Source organism: Myotis daubentonii, chromosome 4 (genome assembly GCF_963259705.1).
Source record: "Myotis daubentonii chromosome 4, mMyoDau2.1, whole genome shotgun sequence".
In the NCBI taxonomy this organism is placed as follows: Eukaryota; Metazoa; Chordata; class Mammalia; order Chiroptera; family Vespertilionidae; genus Myotis; species Myotis daubentonii.
In genome coordinates this window covers 56,635,896-56,662,624 of record NC_081843.1, presented here as the reverse complement: position 1 = coordinate 56,662,624, position 26,729 = coordinate 56,635,896, and positions in this window count along the sequence as shown.

The window sequence follows — 26,729 nt, the reverse complement described above, 5'->3', positions numbered from 1 at the left end:
GTAATCTCCAACACTACTTGATTCTTCAACAGTTTAATCTTCATACTAAAGTTTATGGAAACTATATGTAACCTTCTATTCTGCTTTTTCTGTTGTGACCATGTGGCCCACATTCTTACGTTAGGGAAAGAGTCATAGTGTTAGTTGGTTTGTACTCCATGCGGTAGGCACTGACTATTACCCTCATTTTTCTAAGCCTCTCTACCAGCTTAGAGAAATTGAATGACTTCTCTAAGGTCACACATCTATTCTTAGCGGCAGATTGTATAGAGTTAGCCTCATACTTAATCATATTTTCTAGTTATCAAAACTCTCTATGAAATATGACATATTATTCTCAGGAAAAGAGACTTAAACAAAAGCAAAATTTATATATGGATATATAAGACTTAAAGCCATTGGTGTTATAAAATGACCAAGAAAATAGGAGTGGTATTAACAGTTGCTTTTGGTTTGTACTATTTGAAAGAATACTTGGTAACAGGTTGTTTTTGTAGTATAAAAAGAGAATATAAAATTTGTTATGAACCTTTTCTCAATTGAATTATTGTTTTAAAAAGTCTTACATAGTCACAGTTTTTCAGTGAAGTACAGATGCTAACATTAGAGTGTCTTTAAAAATATTTTTAAAAGAAATATGTCTTTTAGATGAATCTGTTGGCAATTCTTAGAAACATGGAAGAAGCAGTAAATTTATCCTTTGGTTAGTATTATGTTTAAAGATCCTTAATATAATTAACAGTGGAATAACTTTAAAAATGAGAAGGATTTATTTAAGATATAAGCTTATTAGCAATATTTAAATGAACTCGAGAATTAAATATTGACTTTTTCCCCCACTGGCCTTATTTATCATGAGAACCTATTTGAGACATGCACCAGTTTTTGTCAGGTTATTTATGGTACCAACCAACTTCTAAATTTCAGTGACTCTCAAGAATATGAATTTATTTTTCAATTATGTTATAAGTCTATTAGAGGCACAGTACACAAAATTCATGCATGGGGTGGGGGGATGGGTCCCTTAGCCTGGCCTGCACCCTCTCTAATCTGGGACATCCCTCTCACAATATGGGACTGCTGGCTCCTAACCACTCACCTGCTTGCCTGCCTGATTGCCCCTAAACCCTCAGCCTGCTGGCCTGATCACCCCTAACTGCCTTCCCCTGCCAGCCTGATCGCCCCTAACTGCTCCCCTGCCGGCCTGATTGCCCCTGGCCACCTCTGCCTTGGCCCCTGCCACCGTGGCTTTGTCTGGAAGGAGGACCAGACAACATGAAGATGTTTGGTCAACCTGGTCTAATTAGCATATTACCCTTTTATTAGTATAGATTGAAGGTTGACATGTAACACATCCTCACATTATTGAAACAACCTCACCTTGTTGTTCTTTCTCATGTAGTCAGAAAGGAAAACCTCTGTGAAATGACAAGATGGCCTTTAAGCTCATGTTTGGCAATGGCACAAGTGACTTGGGCTTACTGTGGTAGGGTAAGGGTTAGCATTAGGGTTAAGGTTAGGCCAAAGTCATGTGGCCAAGCCTCAGACTGTGGTGGTAGAAAATATAATTCTTTCATAGAGAGAGTCACTAGAGAGGACATCTATAAAGACGAAGAATGAATGTTTTGAATAAATAATACAATCTGCCATAGGTGCCATGAAAAGTCCTAGGTATGGACTCTGCTCAAGATAAAATATGTCAGTTTTCTGTGGAGGGTGCTTATCTCTAAAATTGTATTTCATGGGCAATATCTACATCTTTTAGTGTTTTTATTATTAGATGGGAGTTCTAATCTTTTTGTTATATCAAAATTTTCTCTGTATCTCCTATGTCAGCAGATTGTTGAAGTTAAAGCTTTTAGCTTCAAGAAACAGAATTCCACGGCAAACTAGTATGACTACAATGGGGGATGGGGGCCATGTGGATACCGTGGAATGTCGTGGAACCTGTGGGCAGGAAGCACTGCTGGGCTCGTGTGGGATGGAAGGCTGTCAGGCATTATTCCATCTCTCCCTTTCTGTGTTTTCTCCTCTCCTTTTTCTCCTGTGCATATTTTTCCTTGTTTTCTCTTTGTATATGGGCTTTTCTCTCTGTTTTTCCATGCCTTTTGTTCTCAGTGGCAACCACATAATGCTTGAGTTTACCTGTCACCACTTTAAAACACTGAGACTGAACTATCCTTTTTGAATCCCAGTTCTGAACTCCCAGAAGAGAGAAGTGTTGTCTGGTAGGTTATGACCGGCTAGGGCAGTGGTCGGCAAACTCATTAATCAACAGAGCCAAATATCAACAGTACAACGATTGAAATTTCTTTTGAGAGCCAAATTTTTTAAACTTAAACTATATAGGTAGGTATTGTTATTAACTTAATTAGGGTACTCCTAAGCTGGCCTTTGCTAAAAACATCCTCAATCTGATTGAGGTACGTTCGCTGAGGTCCATCCCTTCCAACTCTCCCATCCACACTCGTTTTGTATACTTGTTTCATCTATCTTCTTTCGTTCATCCTCTCTATATGTCCAAACCATCTCAACATACCTTTCTCAATCCTCGACACTACATCTTCTTTCACTCCATAACGTTTTCTAAAATTAACTTAATAAATTTTACTTAAAGTTTTAAGTCAACTTCGCACTGTACATGCACACCTGCACGTGGTATTTTGTGGAAGAGCCACACTCAAGGGGCCAAAGAGCCGCATGTAGCTCGTGGTTTGCCAACCACTGGGCTAGGCTCATTGACTTTAAACCTTTGTGGACAGGGGAGGTGGGAGGGAAAATCCACAGAAAGAGGGTTAGACAGACAACTCCAAAACTATTATGCTTTATTTCTTAATAAAAAATAAGCAGCTTTAAAGTAAATTTTCTTTATAACAATAATAGTAATAAAATGCTAATTAGCATGTTTTAAAGAAGTTCTGAGATGTTTGATAGATAGGCAAATGATAGCACACCAATCAAGCTTTCAAAGCAGCTAACAGGCCAGTTTTTAAAAATTTAGGTAACATTGGTTAATAACATTTATATAGTATATAAATATTAATTAGTATAATTTGTAATAATTTATAATTTAATATTAATATAATAAAATGATTTCTATATTACATTTTAGGTATATAACATTATAATTTGATATCCGTATACACTGTTTACGGATTGTGTTTCTGTTTTCTGTTCTACATATGAGTGAAATCATATGGTTTTATTTTTTTTCTGTCTTATTTCATTTAGCATAATACCTTCAAGGTTCATCCATGTTGTCATATATGGCAAACGTTCATCTTTTTTTATGGCTGAGTAGTATTCCATTGTCTATGTACATGTGTTCTTTATTTATTCATTTATCAATGGACACTTAGGTCATTTTCATACTGTGGCTTTGTAAATATTGTTGTAGTGAACATAGGGGTGGATATAACTTTCTGAATTAGTGTTTTTATCTTATTTGAATTCATTACCCAGAATATGAATTACTAGATCATATGGTGGTTTTATTCTTAATTTTTGAGGAATCTTCACACTGTTTTTTGTGGTAGCTGCACCAATTTATAATCCCACCAACAGTGTACAAATGTTTCCTTTTCTCCACAGTCTTTCCAACACATATTTCTTGTCTTTTGGATGATAGCCATTCTAACAGCTGTGAGGTGATACCTCATTGTGGTTTTGATTTGCATTTCCCTAATAATTATTGATGTTGAACATCTTTTCATGTGTCTGTTGGCCATCTGTATATCTTCCTTTGGAAAAATGACTAGATAGTCTACCCATTTTTTAATCAGGTTTTTTTTTTATGTTGTTGTTCTGTTGTATGACTTCTGTATATATTTTGGTTATTAACCCCTTATGGGAAGTGTCATTTTCAAATATCTCCTCCCATTTGGTTGATTGTTTTCGTTTGTTTGTTTTGTTGATGGTTTCCTTTGCTGTGTAGAAGACTTTTAGTTTGATGTAGTCCCATTTGTTTGTTTCTATTTCCCTTGCCATTGGAATCAAATTCACAAAAACATCACTAAGACCAATGTCCAGAAACTTACTGCCCATGTTTACTTCTATGTATTTTATGGTTTCAGGTCTTACACTCAAGTCTTTAATCCCATTTTGAGTTATTTTTTTGTAGGCTGTAAGATAATGGTCTAGTGTCATTCTTTTGCATGTGGCCTAACAGGTCAGCTTTGACGCTGTTAAATTTTAAAAGAAAAAAGTATGGGGTATACTCATGTTCTTTTATACACTTTGTTCTTGCCTTACCCAAGAAGCAATGTTAGGTCTGTGCTTCAACTATGTGACTGGCCATCTCCCATAAGACCCACAGCTGCTGTAAATCATGTTCCAATAGAACTGGGAGGGGGGACAGAGAGGGGAAAAAGCCTCAATATTGTTTAAATAAAAGTATTGCAATTTTTTGGTCAGAATTTAAATTACATATTAAATTAATGTCATATAATTTTAGTGTCATCTTAAATTCTGTGAAGTTTAGCTTCGCTGATAAAGTAGATTAAAATATCAGTGGGTTATATTTTCTTCTTCCAACATTTTATTTAGCAAATTTGTAAATCTAAGGAAGATTGAGAGGATAGAAAAATGATTGCCCATATATCCTTCAGATGGGTTTACAAATTTTCCCACTTTTGCTTATTATCTTCATACATGTATGCTTATACCTTCCCTCACTTATTAGACATGATTTATCAATTAAAAGGAAATTACTTAATTCCTCTTGGAAGAACTTTAATACTTCCAATTTTTTTTTTGGGGGGGGGTTGAGGTGGGGTATTGCAACCACTTCTTTTTATCACATAAATAATACTCTTGTAAAAAATATGCCTCAACCAAATGTAAATAACCAAAAAGCCTCAAGGGCCTTCTCAGTGACCCATTATATCCTCTTTTATAGTAAGAGGCTTATTATGATATAGATATAACTTTCTCTGTTGCCATAAAGAGCCCACATAACTTTATCATGGCTTGCACAGAAATCCTCTTTAAAATCTGTGTCGCTGCTTTTCCAGACCAGTTTGCTCATGCTATTCCGTTTATTTTTATTTCTATTTCTATGTGCAGGAAAATGAATTAGAGTCAACAGCAGGTGGCAGTGCTAGCAAAGGTTGTGATTTGGTATATAATCAGCTTGGAAAGGAATACATCTTTCAAATCTACACAAATAATACAAGTAGTAAGGAATCTTTAAATAGAGACTTACACTTTTGCCGATTAATTTTATCAAGAATTATTTGAGGAATCAGTTTGAAATTGTAAGATTATTTTTAAAATAAAAATACTGGTTTAGAGACTGAATTTTGTTTTAACTGAGGAAAGCCAGCGTGTTTTATCTTTATTTTTTGCTTATTCTTTAACTGAATACTTATAATAGAAAGATTAGGTAGTTTGAATCCTGTTAAAATTTGCAGGAATTACCTGTCAGGGCACATGCCCGGGCTTGCGAGTTCCATCAGTCCCCGGAAGGGGGTATGTAGGAGGCAGCCAATCAATGTTTCTATCTCTTCTTCTCTCTAAAAAAAATAAAAATATCAAAAAAAAATCAATAAAAACATTTTGTAAAACAAAACAATAACTAAAACTGTCTAATGTTTCTTGGATTTTAATAATCTGTACATGTGTTTGAATTACTTACATATTGCTTATTTAAACATTCATATATTAATATGTCCATGTGTCATCTAGACAATAGCTAACAGCAGGATAGTTGATATCTGTTATTAATTTAATTTCAGTTATTAAGAGCTCAGAGCACTTAAAATTACAGTAGAATTGAGAATTCATATGGTCATTGCTCATATGAAGAAACTGAGGCCCAGGAGAGATTTCAATGAAGGAGACAATGTTATGGAAAGACTTTGCTACATTGGATCTTGCTTCTCAGGTAGGTTCAGGAATGACTCAGTTGCAATTTATTATTTTATTTACTTATATTCTCTGGACTCCTGCAAGTTTTTTTGGGAGGTGGTGGCAGGGTTGTGTGGAGGATGGGGAGTGTCAACCCACTAGGTCTGATATTTTATTACGAAGAAAATTATTTTAACAGATATTCTATCTTTTTCAAGAAGCATGTGTTTTAGCACTTAACGAACTGAATAGTTGACTTCATGACCCCATTTGCTTGATGTGTAATTAAAATTAGATGAGTCTTTCTGAACCCCTAGTTTCTGTGCTTTTTAAGAGCTATCCTATGTAGTGATAGCTCTTATTATTCCCACACTTTGAGATTCATAAGTGATAAAAATGACAAAATATTTAAGTTGCATTAGGATAAAACAGTAAGTGATCAGGAGACTTGTAGCACAAAAGGACTCTTAGGTGTAATTACTGATTCCCTGAGGAGCAGATTTTTCCATGAAAAACAAACAAAACAGAACCAAACCTTGAAATTTTCTTCCAAGATTACATTAGAACTAGGAAATGAAGTGGAAACATTCTATAAATGGTATGTGGATTAAATAATTTTCAAATAGAAACACATTGCCTGTTCTCAATAAAATATCAGTGATTTATTGAAGTTATTAACTCTTACACACAATTTTTTATACTTTTGAAATTTCATTATGATTAAATGCCTAATCTATTACCACCTTAAAACCTGTTATTTACATACAGTAGCTTTTTTTTTTTAAGGTTAGGCAAATCAGTGTTTTTTGAAAATTCTCAGGTCAAGTGTATAGCCAAGTGAAAGTGCCTTAAAAATAGAACTTTATCAAGTTTGGCCTGTGGTAATCTATGTTTTAAATTACAGCACAACTCATTCCAGATCAATATAATGAATTGATTTGTAAACGTTTCAGACAGGACTGCTTTCTTTGGATTTTGTCTATTGAATGTGCACTGCAGTTAAAGCATCTTTTCTTTCTCTGCATAATTAAGTCTATGTTCTTGGCCTTTCACTGAGTTTAAACTGGGTTTAAAAGGCAGGAATGTATGCTAAGGCAAAATTATGCACATCCGTTATTCTTACTTATAAATATTGAAACATTTTTTTTTTCTCATTTGGTGAGAAATAGAAGAGAAAAATAAAGCTGAATACCCTGAACTTTAGTTCACATTTCTTAGGATATTTTATTTTAGGAAAAAATTGAACTTACTGCCCTCAAATGCCTAAACTGCCTGAATACACAGTAAAATTCTTTATTTTTATAGCTATGGTTATGTTTAAATTATGGTATATGAGAAACAGTAAAAAGGAATAAGACAGTGGTTTAAATTTTGAGAAATCTGGATTTTGAGTTAATACTCAAATGGAAAGAGCTATATGGAAAGATCAACTTAACTAAAATTTATTGAGCACAGGTAGCAGTGCCTCCTATGTGCCAGGTACTGGGCTAGTCACTTTATAGGAACCTTCAGGTTCGCAACAGTCCTCAAAGGTGTATTATTACTTATTTTAATATAAGGAAACTGGAAAGGTAATTGATTGAGCCTAGTATTAAAACACAGTTCTTCATAATGATGTTTTAGATTTCAAATGCATCATGTTGCTTTGTCACCTACTAGTTTTCAGGTACTGAGGATGTAAAAAAAAACAAAACTAATTTCCTGCCTTCAAGCAATTCATATAGTCGTCTACTGGGATAGATAGCCATTCAAACATATAATTTGCATTCCCACATGATAAGTCCCAATATATAATGATTAGAGTGCATGAATTTGTGTACATTGAAAGGAAATTAATTAGAAGGAATATTTTAATATAGCTATTCGCCCTTTCTCTATATTAGAAGTGTTAACCAAATTCATGATGGACAATGACAGATGAAAACACTCGTGTGTGATTGGTGCTAGCGATATATATATATATATATATATATATATATATATATATATATATATATATATATATATATATTTGCTTAATTAGACCTGTTTTCTGATGTAGCTAAACTTTTTCCAGCCCAGTGAAGCACTCCAACTTCTCCTTCAGGTAATTGTCAGCAACACAGCAGTAAATATCAACACAAAGCAGATTATTATTGTAGATCATGCCCAGAGAACAAAGGGTAAAATATTAAACTGCAGCAGTGTTTGACTATTCTGCACAGTGAGAAAACCTGAAGTCATTTTCAAGTTCAACCATTTCTTCTTTTCAGTTGGGTCAAGTGTATAAACTTTTCAAATCTCAATGACCAGCTAATGAAAAGAAAATAGGATTCTACTGAGTCTCCTATCTACCTACTCTAGGACTTCTGTGAGGACCAAATGAGATGAGGTGCATGAAAATGCTTCACAGACATTTGATTAAAGGGCAAAATGTTTGCACTTGGCTATAAAGCAAGTTATGTTCCTCGGCTGAAGAAACTGCAAGGAGGCTAGTCACTAGGGAGAGGAAGCCGGGCATTGCTATGTGATGTCATTACCCGGCACCCATAGCCACCATTTCTGGGCTGGGCTGTGGGCCGCATTTTGTGCCATGGGGTCTCAGCAGCGTTGGTTGAGATTTGGTGGGCTGTCACTCTGAGGTGGTGGCAGGCCTGTGTCCCACTTGGGGGAAGCCAAGTGGACCTGGCGCCATTTCTTTGTAAATGGCCAGTGTGCATCACGGCAGCTCTCGTGTTGAGCGTCTGCTCCCTGGTGGTCAGTGTGCATCATAGCGACTGGTTGGAGGGACACTTAGCATATTAGTCTTTTATATATATAGATGTACTCTAGTAGGAGAGGGAATTATTTCTGGTAGAGCTAGTTAAATGTATAATCACTCAGATGTGAAAATGTATAGTGGTGAAAATGTATAAAATAAAAAATATTATCTTGTGGCTGATTTTGAAGGGCCTGGAATTTTATGCTAAGTACTTTAGGACCCCTGGGTCATGCTGCTTTCAAACAACCCTCATTACTAATTCCTAAATGGTTGTTGGTGCTAGTAGACTTAATTGTTTCATATTTTGAATATAACTTAAGTTACCAGACACATCAGACTTTTGTAGAACAGGATACACTTGATTGCAAGCATTTGCAATGCTCATTCATAAAGCAGACCCAGCTTTTGTTTTTTTAAAGATACACTTACTTATAAAGGCGATTCCAGTTGTCAATGATTGTTACTGTGAAAGAGCACATATAAGAGGCGGGACTGGTAGTTGTCCACTTGGCAACTCCCTATCAGATTTTTAAGATTTTATGAAATATGAACAAGGTATTTTAGACAATATACATTTGGAATTTAAAATTCAATATTCTAAGAGAGATGACTTGTAGAATTTTAGATTTCTTGAGAGTATAAATGTAGATAAAGAATTTTTTGGACTGGCAATAAGTGTAATGTTCTGAATATGTATTTGCTGTCAGCACATCTGACACACTGATGTATACACAGGAAACCTATGGATTGGTACATTGCAGGCACTGGTGATCTTTGTAAGTGCTATTAACTACTGGGAGAGATAATTACATTTTTCAGATGGATCTCCCAAAACTTTATTTTAAGATTTTATTTGTAATTAGAAGATTGATAGATGTTTTAAAAATTTGGAGCATCATTCTATATACTAAATGGCATCAGGTTGGTGAAATTGTATATTCCATCTCCTCAAATGTTACTCAGTATGGGATTTCTTGCACTTTTGATTAGTGCTTTTTTTGTGTGTGCCATTAAAAACGTATTTAAATGTATAATCACTCAGATGTGAAAATGTATTTTGAAACCATTATTGATTTATAGATATATGTATAGGTCCTGAAGTACTTGTCTAACAGAAATATAGAATGTAATGTAAGTTTGGAATTTAAAATCTGTAGAATGCTCAAGTTACACTTCTCTTCAAGATATCTTAAAATGTGTAGCTGTCAGCCTGGAAAGAAAAGAAATTATATGGAAACGTAACAGTTCTTCTCATAAACACTTTAAACAGTTCTTCTGCCAAATATACAGTTTAAATGTTGTTTCTCTTCACCACAAAGTAGGTATTCTTATCACTGGCAGCAGCACAAACTCAGAAATAAAGCTTATCATTAAAACTTTTCACATTTTTCTAAACGTTTTCTAAATAACTAATACAAAGAGATTTTAAGTCAAGAAAGGAATGAGCGGTCTTTTTATTATGCATGTCAAATTGCATATAATAGAAAGATAACAATTGACCATTATTTTTTTTTTTAAAGATTTCTGGTTTAAACGAATTTAATGGTTCTGAGATAGTGTGAGTCAATTAAGCTGTAAAGTGTGTGTGTGTGTGTGTGTGTGTGTGTGTGTGTGCATTTAATCTTGCTGTTGCTATATAGTAATGAAGGGCAGCCACATCTCTGCTTTTTTTAGGATAGTCCTAATCATTTCCATGTTTTGTATAAACAGGCCCAAACAGATTCTAAGTTGACTTTATCTTCTCAAAATAAGGAAATAAGAACTGTGATACCTAGTGATGGCCTTACTGTTGAATTACTTTGTGTCTAGAAGGCAGAATCTTAAATTCTTATCAGCTTATTAATATGTCAGACATAATTGGAAATTACAGATTGTTTCCTAATTATTGTCCTGGTAACCTCAACTCTATATACTTCTGTTTTCTCAACAGTGTGAAGAAGTGTGAGCTTCAATTAATATTTGGGATTATAAAATCATGGATTTAAAGGTGTAGAGTGTGTAAATGTCATTCTAATAAAAATTCAAATTTACAACTTGAAACATTTGAATAACCTTGAGTAAATTGCTCCCAATAAAACAGATCCTGAAATGGCCATAAGAGGGTGCAAAGGCATTGTAGAAATGAACAAACCCTATTCCTAGAATGAGAAGTGACTGAGAGAAGTCTATTATGAAATATTTGACATTTCAGAAAACATTCAAGGCTTCCAGTGCATCTTCGTTGAACATGATGTGAGTGTATGCTCATCTCAGTATAATCCTACTTTTTTTGATATCTTCTGAATGAGCAAGTTGTCACTATGTTGGATTCTTAAGAAGTTTAAATGGGATCAAGTCAGTAAAGCAGTATTTGAAAGGGGATATCATTATAGTTGCTGCTATTCAAACAATTGATTCTAGGGGTTTTTTTTTTAGGCATAAATTACCATTTCAGAGAAATCTAGATCCTTAATTATACACTTTCAGTATGAAGAGGGACTTTTGAGTAGGAAAGTAATTCTTAGAATTAATTAATTAATTAATTAATTCCTAGAATTCTTAGAATTAATTCTTAGAATAAGAAGCTTATTAATTCTTAGAAATTAATTCTTAGAATAAGAAGCTTTGGGAAAATTTGAGGAAAAAGACAAAAATTTCATAAAATCTCTTCTAAATACAAAACAAAGTTTCTATCTGTTTATTAATTTGGGCCTTAAAATTACTTTCTATTTTAGGTGATTTAATTATGTGAGGCTGTCTCTAATAGATTATTTACTCCTTTGCAAATTTTAAGAAACAAACCCAACCTAAACAAAACAATGAACCTAAAATTAATTTAAAGTTAATTAACGGAACAAGTGAGGTGCCTCTTCTAGAGCAGTTGTTCTAATAAATTTTTGTTGCCTGGTCTTAGTTGGACAATTAGATGAGATTAAATTTTTTCAAAATCTTTTGTTTGTTTGTTTTGTGATAACCTTAGAAAAAAATTTAGAACTGTATGTTCTATTATTAGTTGTGAGAGAAAATAAAAATAAATGATTTTTGGACATTTAGTTTTAAGGCTATGTCTGAAAGAACTGCTTTAGAAATAATCTCTTTGGTGAGTTCATGTTAGCTTTTCAAAATAAAATCAACTTTTGAAGTGAAATCTCACAGGAGATGTTAAGTCAGTTTTTTGTTGTAGGATGTCATATACCAAGAGACGTCCCAAAGCTCACAGCAATCCTCATTTTTTTCATCATCAGGATCTTAGAAGCACAGGATGCCCCTAAAAATCACCATCTTTCTTTCTATCTGGAATATATCTCTAGATATCTGATAGCAGCAATAGCTCTACTATTTTTCACAGTAGTGCAACTTTTTATTATATATAAACTAGAGGCCTGGTGCATGAAATCATGCACTGGGGGGGGGGTGGCCTCTCAGCCCAGCCTGTGCCCTCTCGCAGTCCAGGAGCCCTCAGGGGATATCCGACTGATAGAAGCCGGCAGTTGGACATTCTGAGTTACTCCAGAGGCGGGAGAGGCTCCTGCCACCGCCACTGCGCTCGCCAGCCATGAGCCCAGCTTCTGGCTGAGCGGTGCTCCCTCTGTGGGAGCACACTGACCACCAGGGGGCAGCTCCTGCATTGAGCATCTGCTCCCTGGTGGTCAGTGTGCATCATAGGGACTGATTGTTCCACTGTTTGGTCAATTTGCATATTAGCCTTTTATTATATAGGATTATTGTAATAAATTTTTGGGGTGATAAAATGACAATCACTGAATATCATAGACTTATATATGAAAGTTAGATATTATTATTGATGCCTGGAGCTAATCCAGCTTATATTCCAACCTTCTAGTTTCTAGTTGAGATGGAGGAGATCAATTTAGAGAAGAAAATTAATGGTCTTTCTGAATTCTCAAAAAAGTTGTATTTCAGCAATGATTGGGAAGATCTAAGAAGAGTCATACCTATCTCAAGAATTAACAAAAGATAGCATAAACCTCAGTTGTATAAAATGAGCCAGCCAATAGGACTCTAGAGATAGGCAATTATACTTTGGATAAAAAAGAAAGCAAAGATATTGATCTAGATTTCATACCTGAAGTAGAGAGAGGTCTGAACATATTGTGGGGGCAGTAACTAGTCATTTCAAAAAGATCAAAAATAATACTTTAAGCAATAAAAAAAAATTAAATAAAAAAAAATCAAAAGGATGAAAGTAGCAAATATTGTAGCTCTAGTGCATTTATTCATCATTCTGTTATATCCCAGGCATTGGTCAACCTGTTGCTATTTTTAAGACCAATAAGTTCTTAGTACTTAAAGTTCTAAAGAAATGAATTTATCTTTACCTTAGATTCCATGTCTACTAAGAAGACATTAGATATCCTAGTACTTTTAATAAACATCCCAGTAACCCTGCAGTAATTTACTGATACTACAGACTTGTGTATATCTGAGTCATATAGGTCTTTTGTGGCTCATTATGCTCCATTGATATTCTTCATTGTAGTCTATTAATTTTGTAGCTCAACTGGACACAGTTGGTGCTACTTTGACATTTAATGTCAGAGACATTTTTAAAAAATCACCATACTGGAAACAAAGAATTAGTGTTTAAAAGGAACTGTTTTATATTGTGACTACATCAAATGTTTTTCCCCCCTAACTCATAAGGCTCTAGGGATAGAAAAATTTATTGTTTTTTATTCATTCCTCAACGTGTGGCAAAGACTCCATGCCATGCTTCAAAGACAGTTTGATATCTATCTCTTTAAAGTTCTCAAGGGAAGGAAAATCTATAAGCTACCCTGGTGACCTATCTCAATGTGGAATAGCCCTCATACATTTATACAAGAAAGAATGAAGAAAAGTCCAGTTTGACATAAAAATCATCACTTACAATGGGTCACTCTGAAAATGAGGGGATGACTGCATATTTTTTTTTTCCCTTACGGGGAAGATGAATGACCTGTCACGGCCTTAACTTTCCCCTGTGTTCTGCCTGAATCATTATGATCCAGTGAATGTAAAATGAAAGGAGAGCAAGAACAGCTGTCAGGCAATGTATGTAATTTTGGGAAAATGAGAGGTTGAGTGAAACTCCGGAATATCCTCCTTTTCTTTCACTTTTTTTTTCTATAGCTTTCTTTCTGACTTTCCTCTGGTCACCTTTATTTCTCCTGGCTCATTTTCTCCCAAGCACCTGTCAGTGAGCACAGCTTAGGTCATGACAAGGCATGACATTCAGGTGCAGAACTCTCTGAGGCTCTGTGACAGAAAAGAGAAGATTAAAAAAAAAAGCTGACTTAAAGTGAATGAGGCTGGGTTAGACCTAAAATCTGGAGTAGTCATCCCAGCCCTAACTCAGAAACTGATGCCCTGGGGGTAGGGTGGACAGGCGTCGGGTGAAGGTAAAACATTTTGAAGAAGAAGCACGGAAAATAGACTTCTGGGCTCTGTGTAATATTAAGGCCTTGCTGTGTTAGGTCTCAGGGATAATCTATGTTCCCTTGGTCACATACACCATAGTTTGGAGCTTTAAAGAAAACAAGAAAAAGCAACCAAAGCAGGAGTTACATTTTAATAAGATGAGAATTCTGAACAACGCTCCTCACAGACGGTCTATTTAAAAGTTTTGTGGATATGATGCTATTTTAATGAAACCAACATGAGAAATGCATCATGTTACTACATAATCACGCTGTGCTAATGTTTCCATTGGATTTACATCAGTGTTTCGTGACCTGCGCTGATCCCAGATGAAATTTAGGTGTTGACCGCAGACTCTGAAGTCCAAAGTTATCTGGATCTTGGTTACTTTAGTCTCCTCTAATGTGATACATTGTAAATTTAGACTTCTAGGGCATTCTTGCTGCTATTTTTCAGATGACATACATTGATAGGAATTGGAGAATAAAACTTGTGTTAGAGACATGCATCCTTGTTTAGGGAAGTAGCTATTTTCGGGGTGGGCTGGGGAAGCGATGGGGTGAACTTAAAAAATATTATTATCAGCATCTCTTGACTTTGGGCTTCCTTTGAGAGAGGAGGTTTTATTTTAAAATGTTAAATATTTAAATTATTTTGAATAACTGTTTGTTTTTAAATCATATTGTTCTGCATGTAGAATCTTGTATTTAAGTTGTATGGAATTAAATTTGTGTTATAAGTAATTCAATTCTGGCTTAGGTCTAAAGTTGTGTTATAGATTGAATGTTAGTGTCCCCTCAAAATTCAAATGAATGTGATGGCATTTGGAGATGGGGTGTTGGGAGATAATTAAATTTGGAGGAGATCCTGAGGGCGGGGGTCTTACGATGGGATTCGTGTCTTTGTAAGATGAAGAGGCCAGAGCGCCTTCTCTCTCCCAGTGATGGGAGCACTCAGAAAGAAGGCAGCTTTCTACTGGCCAGAGAGAGGGCTCTCGCCAGGAACCAAATCTGCCAGCTCCTGGATTATGGACTTCTTAGCCTCCAGAACTTTAAGAAATAAACGCCTGTCATTTAAGCCACCCAGTTTATGGTATTTTGTTACAGCAGCCTGAATTGACTAAGACAGGATGGGAATATCAAAATGATTCTAAGATGTAATAAACCGAAGGGAATTGTTACTTGTAATAAATCCCTTGCTGCCGTGGACCCATCCTGGTGGCTGCAGCGTATCTATTCCTCAAAATTTGGACTTCGGAATTTGCCTGCTTTTCATTTCACAGCCAGAAATTTATGTCATTTATTGGTACATCCTGCTCCCTCCTTACCCATATTCAGATCTCTACCAAATCTCATATTTCTGGGTCACTTAGTGATTCCCTGTCTCCAACATTATTTGATTACATTTGATCTAATCCATTTACTGTGCTGCTTATTCATGACCTATTACTGTCTTAATGGACTTGCTTTTCTTCTTATCCAATTTATATCCCGTGGTTCTTTGCTACAATGACTACCTTGCAGACATGCTCAACACCCCTCTCTCCATCCTCCTCCCCACACCTGCCTCCTGTCCCACTCATCAGGTTGTGTCCCTGCTTAAGCCCCACCAGCCCTCTGCCTGCCTCCTTTGCACCCGCACCTCGGTGGCGGCAGAATGTAGTTGGAGAAAGACACATGCTAGGAAGGTTCTTCTTATCCCCCTCCACCTGTTTCCTTCCCTGTGGAGGGGCTTTAGTAACATACTTGTTCTGTCTCCATCCTCTCATTCCCTCTGTACTAAGGAGAGGTGACTCTATCTACATGGGCAATTGGAAGGGGTAATTGGGAGCATCTCCCCTGTCCCGCTTGGGGATCTGGCTGCCTGCAGGAAGTGTTAGTTCCTGGAGCTCGGTGCTATGCTGCTGTGAGAGGGGTCTCACCCTATGGGGGAGCCTGCAGTTTTTCAACACTGACTAAAACTGGTTGGCAGAACTCTCTAATTGTGGGTTTCAATATTAGGAAGTTTATTTGCCCACAGACATCAAACATATTTTCCAAAATCAGTGTTATTAACAAAAAAGGTGCCATCTATTTCCTATTTGCCTTTTCATTTCTTTCTCAATTGAAACAGAACTGAAGTGTGTTATTGAGTGCCTCCAACTCTGACCATTCTAGCTAAAATAGCCCCCTTTCACTCTCTATTTCCCTGCTCTGCTTTGTTTCTCTTTAGAACAATTACCAATACTTGATATGCTGTATTTATTTATTAGCTCTCTGTTTCCTCTGCTAAACGTAAGCTCCATGAGGATGAGACATTTGTTTTAGCTACATTCCTAGTGCCTGGAACAGGGCCTGGCTCACAATGTATATTTATTGAATGATTGTTAAAGGGAAGGATGTGAGAACATTTTAAATATCATCTGAAGACTCAATTTAGATACTTGTAATCTTATTTTGCTTTATTACAAATAGACCAACTAAATTATCCAGAGTAGAGTTAATTGATTTGGATATTAAACATGGTGAAAATTAATGATAGTTCATATGTTAAAGAATCAAAATAACTAAAATGTTATTACATAGCAAAAGAAAATTCGGTGTACCAAGAAGTCTATTTTTTAAATTTTATTTAATGGAAATGTGTAATGCTAATATCTATCAAATATATGAAACATATATCAAATTGTATCTACTTGAACTTGGGAACATTCTTCCCTCTTGTCAATCAGAAGTGTAGAATACTAATTTGAATGTTGGAATCCAAGCAAAAATGTGGAGTGGTTAAAGAACTCATAAAGTAGAGAAAAAGGAAAACTTTTCTCCTTTATAACATGTTATGGGGGAACAAATACATTTTTGTTTGAAAAAATTTTCATTTGCACTCTTCCTGAGTTCAAGTGGATTGAAAGGTGAAAGCGTGATAAGGTGTCTTCTTTTGAAAGCCATGATGAGATTTGGTTCCATTAGCAATGGTTAGAGAAATGCTGCTAAACAAGAGAGAAGTTTATTTGAAGTCTCAGAATGAAAGCAGCAACACGTTCTCTTTTCTGATAATAGACCCAGGTTTTCCTTTCCGGAGTTTTCTCTCTTCCGTTTAAAGCCCACGTGATTCAGAAGGGCCTGATTGCTCTTCTAGCTCCAGAGATTGTCATAAGGATCAGTCTTGAATGGTCAGCATATTCCATATCACTGACCACAGGGATGAGCTCATGGCCCAAGCAGTCTTGGTCAATGTTAATGCCAACAGTTTAGTTCGAACTCTTGGAATTAGTGTGCATTTTAGCTATGATTGATTGGTTTGGTAGAATATAAAACTGTGGCTACCGGTGGCCATCTTGCTGAAGTCAGACAAACTCCCTGAAAATCAATTCCACAAAAACTAATTTTCTGAAATTAAATTTCCCAAATGAGAATTTGCTATATGACAAATCTACTAGTTTACCAAAATCTTATTTCTTTTAACTATTAACAAAGATTACCATAATTTATACTTGGTAGAATGCTTTTTAAAAGCTTTTGAAGATAGCTTTAAATTTTTTATATAAACATTTTAAAGAATGTTATAGTTGATGAATTCTAAGGTTTCTTATTAAAATACATATTCCCTATTTAGAAACCAATACTTTATCAATAACCAATAGCATTTTATGTGAATTTGTTTCCATTTCTGTTTACTTCAGATCTATTTAATATCATATTTTATGTCATCAGCATCTTGGTATGGCTCAGGCTCCTCTGCCAATTTTCCATGTGGCATTTAAACCTTAGTTTATTTCTAAAAAATAATAGTAAAGTTTAATATTTAATATGATTTTTCCTTTGGCTTTCTAGTTAGTTTTATTAATTTTAAAGAGAGAGAGAGAAAGAGAGAGTAAGGAAGCATGAGAGAGATATAGAAACATTGATGCATCAACATTGATTGGCTGCCTCCTGGGGATAGAGCCCACAACCCTGGCAAGTGCCCTGATTGGGAATTGAATCAGGGACCTCTTGGTACATGGGCCAATACTCAATCATTGAGCAACACTGGCCAGAGGATTTGTTAGTGTTATACTTTAAGCATGTATTTTTTAGGATTTTTAACCAATTTCTATTTTGAGCCTCCAAATTTTTGTATTTTTGTTTCATTTGTGCCACATATGACATAAATAATTATATAGTATATTACAGTAATAACAATAATTATTTCCAGTCATTCTAATTTCCCTAATATTGCTTTGAATAATTTTATCATTTTAAGTAAAATTTTTTAGAAAGTAATTTCCAAGTTCATATATTCAATTATTTTTTTGTGAGAAACCAGAACAACTTTTCACTTGTTGAATGATTTTTTAAATGCCATATTTGTTCCACTTCTAGACATTTTTAGCTTTCTTGTACCAATTCCTCAGATAGTATATGAGCTTACTTTATTTCTAGAAATTGTTTACAATATTTCAGTACAAAAATTGTTATTGGAGAAATGTATTTTCACAGAACTGATTTTGGAAAAATGTTTCAGGTGAAATAAGCTAAAACCCTCTCTTTACCACAGAGATGAGACTTGTTAAAATGAATTTAATGCAGAGCTGAAGGATAGAGACAGATTACTGATAACATCATTTGCACACCTGGATCCTACTGTACTTAGAGCTAGAGGTTGGAGATTGGGTTCCCAGGAATGCAAACTGTGGGCTAGAGATTAGCATACAGGAAGTATGTTGGGATGGATACCATGGAAGAGAAGGGAAGGAAGTAGAGGGAGGAGTTGTGCTGTGATGCAGTGTCAACAGGACTGCAGACAGTCCTACCCTTTCTGATGACTGGAATGCGTTACTAGATCAAACCAAATGGCTCAGAAAGTTAAACTTTGCTTACTGTGGGAAAACAGGTAAATATTAATTGAATTCTAGTATTTCCCCCTGGTCTTACTAATATCAGTTCTTGAAAGCTTCAGTCCTATGCTGTTCAATGAAAACTTGTCAACAGTCCATTGCACTGTTGCCATGTGAACTCTTCTTAAGGGTGGAAGACTGTGAAACAGCTAGACTTTTTTCAAGGAGCATCTTGCTGCTAAACAGCAACTGGTCCTCTGTTGCCTTAAGTGTACATACAGGTAGAGATGAGATGGTGAGAGTGATGTCATATGAGGGGTGACCTGAGATTTTAGATTTAGATTAATCTCCTGAAGTCATATGAGTTTCTTCTGATTTTGGAGGATATATCGTTTCTTGCTTTCAAGCAAAAGGGCTGGAAGAGAGAAACAGTTTGATGATTCATATTAAAAATGGAAAGGCACTAGTGTGTGACATATTTTGACAGCAAAGTACAAAAAGATAAATACACCTTTCACATTTTCCCAATGTGATAACTGTGCTAACTTTAAGTTGACTGGGAGGAGGCATTAATTGATAGACTATGTTTAAAATGTAATAAGTTGTTAGCAGGGTTGAATAAGTATTTTTCTATGTTAATCATTGAAGGGAAACCAAAATAATTATATTCTTGACTAAGAGCAGAACTGAGAATTGTGCCACTATCACTAGCATCTAAAGAAATGTGTAAATCTGAGTATCTCTGTGATTATGTTTGAGACTAAAGAAGCTTACCATTGATACATACTGGAAACAACATGGTTTTAGCTCATCTTAAAACAAAAATCTTTCACTTTAACAAAACTTTCCAGCTCAGTTTCTTTGCTTCTTTTTGCACCAAAAGTTCTCAAAAGAGTTACCTGCATTTCAGCCCCCAATTTCTCTCTTTGTATCTGTCTTACACTCACTCTTCTCAGGTTTTTGCCACTCCACATCCCACCAAAATTGCTCTCATCAAGGTCAACAAAGACCCAAAGCCCCGTAAATCCAATTTTCAGTTATCATCTTACCTGACCTATTAGCAGCATTTTACACAGTTGATAATTCCTTTTTCCTGAAAACTCTTTCTTCACTTAATCCCAGGACACCACACTCCTGGATTCCTTTTTACATTACTCCTGCCCCTCCTCTCTCACCTCTCGTTTGGCTTGTCTTATTTATCCTCACCTTTTAATGTTTCTTTGGCCTAGGGCTGGGACCTGGGGCCTCTTCTTTCTCTGTCCTTACTGTGTTAGTGATCTCATCTGCCTCATGGCTTAAATATCATCCATGTGTTGACAATTTCTAAATTTATATCTTCGCCCAAGACCTCTCTCCTTATTCCAGAATCATATATCCAGTGGACTATTTGACAGTTCCATTTAGATGTCTAATAGATATTTCAGAATTACCATGTCTAAAATAGATTCCTATTCTTTTCCTCCAAATTTGTTTCACTCACGGTTCCCCCATATCAGTTAATGGTGACTCCCATTTTCTAATTGCTCAGCCCCAAAACCTTGGAGTCATCTTGGGCTCTTTTATTCTCTCATAGTTTATATCTAATCTGTTAGTATATACATACACTCTACCTTTAAAATAAGTTCAGAATTTTGCCACTGCTCACAGTCTCCTTTGCTGCTAACTAGTCCAGCCTACCACCTTCTTTCATTGGGATTGTTTTAATAATTTACTAAGTGGTCTCTTATGTTTCATACCTTTTGTTTCATATTGCAGCATATTCTCAAATAATAGTCTCACTAGTCTTGTTAAAATGTAACTCTTAGTCATATCACTTTTCAACTCAAATCCACCAAAGGACTTCTATTCTCTTCAGAGTCAAAGCAAAAGACCTCACAATGCATTACGTCAGTGGTTCTCAACCTTCCTAATGCCACGACCCTTTAATACAGTTCCTCATGTTGTGGTGACCCCCAACCATAAAATTATTTTCGTTGCTACTTCATAACTATAATTTTGCTACTGTTATGAATCGTAACGTAAATATCTGATATGCAGGATGTATTTTCATTGTTACAAATTGAACATAATTAAAGCATAGTGATTAATCACAAAAACAATATGTAATTATATATGTGTTTTCCGATGGTCTTAGGCGACCCCTGTGAAAGGGTCGTTCGACACCCCACAAAGGGCCGCAACCCACAGGTTGAGAACCGCTGCATTACATATTAGTTAGCTCTGGCTACTATAACAAGATATTCATCAGCTGAGTGGCTTGAACAATAGACATTTATTTATTTGGGAAGTCCAAGGTTGAGATGCCAGCACATTCAGTTCTTCCTGGCTTGTAGGCCACTACCTTCTTGCTATATCCTCACATGGTGGAGAGAAGCAGCTCTGGTGTTTTCTCCTCTTCTTTTAAGAGCACTAATCCCATCATGGGGCTCTACCCTCAGGACCTCATTTAAACCTAATTTCCTTCCAAATGCCTCACCTCCAAATACCATCACTTTGGAGGTTAGGGCTTCAATATATGGGTTTTAGGGGGATACAAATGTTTAGTCTATAACAACTTACAAAAATCTACAGGTACCCTTTAGTTCTCAGGCCTTCACTGCAATACTCTGCTCTCACCATGACAGTCTTCATATTTTCATTAAACATATCAGCCACTGTCCCACATCCTGGCCTTTGAACTGACTGTTCCTGAGCTGCTCTTCCACCCAATGCAGCTATGGATATAACCTTGAAGCCTTTGATTTAACCTTGAAGCCTTTGCTCAGTTGTCACCTATTCAATGAAGCCTACTCTGAGCGGGTTGTTTACATTTGTGACCCCTTTTTCTTTTGCTCACCCCCCCCCCCAGCACTTTTAATCTTCTAATATAATTTATACGTGGTGGAGAAAGTGGTTTGGACTCACTGTGTATATTTCTAGGCTATACATCTTAGACCTCTGGCATTTTGGTGTGGCATATAACTTATTCTTTCTGTTGAAATGTATGTGGAAGTGATATATATCACTTCTAGGCCAAGGTGGTTAAGAGCAGGTATTCCTTATGTTTTGCTTTCTTCATCTTTTGGATGGATGCAAATGATGAAGAGAATGCACTAGAAGGAAGAAGCCTGACTTTCTGAATCACAGTGTAGAAATATATCCTTAGAACCCAATTGGAGTATGATGTGAGGAGAGAAAAAATTTTGTTGTGTCCCAAAGTTATACTAGCCTCCATTTAAATTGGTTAGTGCCAGTTCTATTTTAAATTTATTCATTTGTTGACTGATGAGAGAGAGAGAGAGAGAGAGAGAGAGAGAGAGAGAGAGAGAGAGAGAGATCGCTTTGTTTGTTGTTCCATTTATTTATGCATTCATTGACTGTTTCTAATATGTGCCCTGACCAGGGATTGAACCTGAAATCTTGGCATATCAGGACAATGCTCTAATCAGCTGAGCTACCCAGCCATGGCCAGTGCTGCTTCTATTTTAGAACATTTTGAATATTATCCTGGTAACACAAATGAGTCAGTGCATTCACTTGAAACTGAGTGGGGTAAATGATAGCCATTAATGAAGGGGATATCAGCAACTAAAGTAATACGGATAGTGTAGGTGTCATCAACTATATCGATAGTTTCCTTAGATGAATTGTATAAAGATTATATGCATGCAAGATCATTGAGAGTTGACTATAATTTGGGCTACTTTATGTGAAAGTTTATATCTTAACTTGGAAATTTGAGAAAATTCAAAGACATTTTCAGTCTTTTAATATGGATGTTCATAAGAAAGCATTTTAACTTCAACGCTTAGTCCTAAAAACATAAGTTAAAGCAAATCACTAATTAATACGAGCCTTATTTTTGTAGCCATGGTAATTTGCATAGCCATGACTTATGCTAATATCTGACCTGTGTCCTGCAGCTTAGCTAACTGAGTCTTAGTTGGGATCAGAAAATGTCAATTAGGATGTGGTAGGGGCAGAAGAGAAGTCTGTTACAGTCCTGAACAGATGAAGTAGTGGACCTCGGGGGCAAACCTGAAGCTGAGCTCCAGACAAAACAGAAATCTTAGGTAAATAGGACAGGAAAAGAAGAAATCTGGAAAGGAATCAAGACTCTAATTTAGATGTCTGAGCCAAAGCTACAGAACCAATGATTATATTTAGGATTCAAGAAACCAAGTACCATAGCTGTTTTGGCAAAAAGAGAAGAGTCTAAGTCAGCCGTGGGCAAACTACGGCCCGCAGGCCGGATCCCGCCCGTTTGAAATGAATAAAACTAAAAAAAAAAAAAGACCGTACCCTTTTATGTAATGATGTTTACTTTGAATTTATATTAGTTCACACAAACACTCCATCCATGCTTTTGTTCCGGCCCTCTGGTCCAGTTTAAGAACCCATTGTGGCCCTCGAGTCAAAAAGTTTGCCCACCCCTGGTCTAGGTGCTACTATAGGCTGATTTGGTGATGAATTTTGGGACTATGTGTTTATGGTACAAATTAGGTTCCTGCATCTAATGTAGGCTGAATTTAGAGTTGAAAAGTTAATGTTCCAAATACTGAAAGCTTGAGTGATACTGGGCAGGAAGAAAGCAGATATTTTTACTATTGCAACCTAGTAGGTATCCCCAAAATGCTTTGATAATGAAACAAAAGGATAAATAGGCAGAAAGGTTTAATTTAGGTTTTTAAAAGACAGTTAACTAGAACAGTCATAAGTTGCTTAATGTGTTAAAATATATTTGGTTATATCTTGGTAATAATATGAAGATGAATTTCATTTTCATGATCTGAACTTGCGCTTAAGTTTATGTAGTCCAGTTTTTGGATATGATATATATATATATATATATATATATATATATATATATATATCTTGGGATACAAAGTAAGTAAATTATTTGTCATTAAAGTCATTTAGTTAATAGTAAAAATATAATTAAACAAATTTTAAATGATCAGGATTGTGTTAGTTTGAGACATTATATAAATTATCTTTTGTGTCCTGAATTGCCAACACTGTGTTCATAAAAGTAACCATGAATATCAATATATTCAAAGTCAATAAGATGAGTTTTTTTTCAAAATGCAGGAAACTAGAATTTTAATATGCAATGCCATAAACTTACTTTCCTAGGTCAGGAAATTAGTATTTGCTCCCTAATTGAACAAATCGGTAAAATCAGGATTAGATACCAGCTCATTTTGTGTTGAAGTGGACATTTGTTTCAACAAGGACAGCCTCTCTGGGTGGGATCCAGGTGCTCAGCTGTATGTCTCTTTATTAGGGGAAGTGGATAATGGTCAAAGTTGTATTCACTTGCCTTTGCTTTGTTGGGTCCAGCTGTGTTCTCCTGGTGGTAACCTGGAAAGTTAGGTTGACCTTCGGCCTGCTCTCTGAGGATTCTGTGGCTGGTGTTACTGCCTTTTTATCAAGTCTTTCTTTATTGTCTCCATGTTGTTGTCTCTCAGTCCACAGGCATACATGAGAGTTTTGATGAATTTCTTAGAGATTGTGTGTTTTTGATCTTTTGATAGAGTGAGTCAAACAAGTATTCCCCCCTGACCCCCCCCCCCCCCTTTAGTATCTTAAAGAGATTACATTCTGGTAATGCTCCTGGTCAATGCCATGTTGGGTCAATTCTGTGTTCCAGGATAATCTTTTGAATATTTATTTATTTTTTAAAATATATTTTTATTGATTTCAGAGAGGAAGGGAGAGGAAGAGAAGGATAGACACATTGATGATGAGAGAGAATCATTGATCGGCTGCCTTCTGCATATCCATACTGGGGATCAAGCCCGCAACCTGGGTATGTGCCCTTGACCAGAATTGAACCCAGGACCCTTCAATCCACAGGCTGACGCTCTATCCACTGAGCCAAACAGGCTACGGCAAGTTTTTATTTTTTCTCTTCCTGTATTCTCTCCTTTTTTTATGCAGGTAAAATATTAGGTGCTTCATTTGCTCAGAGAAGATTTATAAAATAGCAAATATGTATAAGCAATAGCTAAATTTAAAAAATATATTCCGTATTTCAGGGACTTTACTAAACACTTCAGATGCGAACTCCTTTAATTCACACAGCACCCCTTTGAGATAGGTGTTATTATTGCCATTGCTCAGATGGGAATAGAGAGCTTCAGAGGCTATATAATAATTGTATTATGCAAAGCAGAACTGCTCAACAACACTTTCCATTCTAGCGAGGATTTCCAAAGCTGAAGTCGCTGTAGAGCAGTGATTCTCAACCTGTGGGTCGTGACCTCTTTGGGGTGGCTTAAGACCATCGGAAAACACATATATAATTACATATTGTTTTTGTGATTAATCACTATGCTTTAGTTATGTTCAATTTGTAACAATGAAAATACATCCTGCATATCAGATATTTACGTTACGATTCATAACAGTAGCAACATTACAGTTATGAAGTAGCAACGAAAATAATTTTATGGTTGGGGGTCACCACAACATGAGGAACTGTATTAATGGGTCGTGGCATTAGGAAGGTTGAGAACCACTGCTCTAGAGTGGTAAAATCGGTGTCTTGGAAATAGGAGAGAGATGGAGTATCTGTAAAAGAAAAATAACTAACCCGAGGAGGATTTCCTTGTGACTAAAGAGAGATTCCCCAGAAGCAGCAAGAACTTGTCCCCTGTTTTCTGATGCAGGATTCATATACTAAGGCAGTATTATCAAATGACATAAAGCCTGTGGACCGAGTCCAGTTAGCTGCCCTTCATTTTTTTTGTAATTTAATAGACTATATTTTAGAGTAGCTTTAGGTTTATAGCAATATTACACAGATGGTACAGAGATTTCCCATATGCCTCCTGCCCCGACACATGCACAGTCTCCTCTATTATCAACATTTTCCTCCCAGAGTTTTACATTTGTTACAATCAATTAGCCTACATTGACATGTCATTGTTACCTAGACTCTGTAGTTTAGGGTTCACCCTTGGTGTTGTACATTCTGTGGGTTTTGTCAAATGCATAATGACATGTATCCACCTTTGTAGTATCAAACAATGTCCTAAAAATCCTTTGTGCTCTGCCTATTCATCCCTTCACTCCCCCAACCCCAGCACCCACTGATCTTTTTTCTGTCTCCATTATTTAGCCTTTTTCAGACTGTCTCATAGTTAGAGTCATACAGTATGGAGCCTTTCACATTGGCTTCCTTCAGTTAGTAATATGTATTTAAGATTCCTCCATGTCTTTAAAAAATTTTTTTTTGTTAATCCTTTTACCTGAGGATATTTTTCCATTGCTTTTCAGAGAGAGTGTGGAAGGGAAAGAAGGGGGGGGGGCGGGAGAGAGAGAGAGAGAGAGAGAGAGAGAGAGAGAGAGAGAGAGACAGAGAGAGAGACAGACATTGATGTGAGAGAGACACATTGATTGTTGACTCTCCCACACACCCTGACCAGGGTCAGGGAGGGAACCGCAACCCAGGTATGTGCCTTTGCACCCGTGGCCCTTTGGCGCTCAGGCTGGCATTCTAACCACTGAGCACACTGGCCAGAGCTCCTCCATGTCTTTTCATGGCTTGACAGCTCCTTTCTTTTTAGTACAAATACCCTTCCACTGATGTACCACCGTTTTTTATCCTTTCACGACTGAGGAATATCTTATTGCTTCCAAATTTTGATGATTAGGAATAAGGCTGCTGTACACATCTGTGTGCAGGTTTTTGCGTAGGCATAAGTTTTCAACTCCTTTGGTAAATGCCAAGCAGCATTATTGCTGGATTGTATAACAAGGGTATGTCTAGTTTTGTAAAGACACTTCCAAACTGTCTTCCAAAGTGGCTGTACCATTTTGCATCCCAGCAGCAGTGAGTGACAGTTCCTGCTGCTGCACCTCCTCTCCTGCGTTTGGTGATGTCAGTGTTCTGGATCCTGGCCATTCTGGTGGGCGGACTATGTTTGTAACTAAGTTTTATTGCACACTTGTTTACATATT